We start from the raw sequence: 1004 nt of genomic DNA, 5'->3' as shown, positions 1-1004 counted from the left end.
TATGAAAGTTATGAAAAACAAATCATGATAATGTAAAATTTGCAATAAAAATGTTAATATAGTAGAGAAGAATTATATTTTAGCCCAAGAGTACAATGAAGAGGAAGCTCGCCTTTTATTGGCTAATCGTGTTCGTTACCATGACGAACATGTGAAAGATAAAAATGATACGTTCACTGCGCGCAGTGAAGATATGATTTTTTAGTAAAAGGAGAAATCCTGGTATTTCATCAATATCTATATAATAAAATAAGGTAACGGATTCTGTTTTTTTGTGGAGAACACAACTCCCCACTAAAACTCATGGTTTTCATTTTTTAATAATAGGCCATTTCCCAGTTCATGTTTGCCTCAAAGCGAGCCTAAGCTTTTGTGATGGTAATTAGTTCTACTTAACGTATGAATAAAAACTAATTTTCATAAGAAAAGCTTCGCACTTAGACTCCATCGCTTTGAAGAGGAGGCAGACAAAAACTGGGAATTTTCCTATTAATTTTGTGTAGTTTTACCACTTGTTTGCCCCTACTCCATATGCAAAAAAAATGTCTCTTAAGACTTTGAAAAGTGTAGAGTGATAGATAATGTACATATTTTATGATGTTTTAGAAATCCTGAAGAGTTTCCAGTGTATAAATAAAGATTGGTTGGTTGATTGAAAAACTGTTAGGCTGAACAGTTTTCAAAAACCTGAATTGCAATCCCTTTTAATCTACCTCAATTTCGCCCATCCTTACATCCTTTGGTCTTTGTTGTTTCATTCAAACCTTCCGTCAATGTTCTAAGTAGTTATTTTTACCTTTTCGCCTTATTTGGTTGCCAGGCACGGTTCCCAGTCGCTAAATTTGGCTAAATGTCTTGACACAGCCCCTTTAACTGCTCTATAAAATTAGTATTACCGTATCATGAAAAACCATCACTCGAATTAATGAGCACGGCCGTTCGAGAGAATAGGAGCTACGGAAAGTGATAGCCAGTGTAGTCCTTGCGAGCCTACAACTTGAATG

The sequence above is a fragment of the Montipora foliosa genome, chromosome 6, assembly GCF_036669935.1.
Source record: "Montipora foliosa isolate CH-2021 chromosome 6, ASM3666993v2, whole genome shotgun sequence".
In the NCBI taxonomy this organism is placed as follows: Eukaryota; Metazoa; Cnidaria; class Anthozoa; order Scleractinia; family Acroporidae; genus Montipora; species Montipora foliosa.
This window is presented reverse-complemented; position numbering follows the sequence as displayed.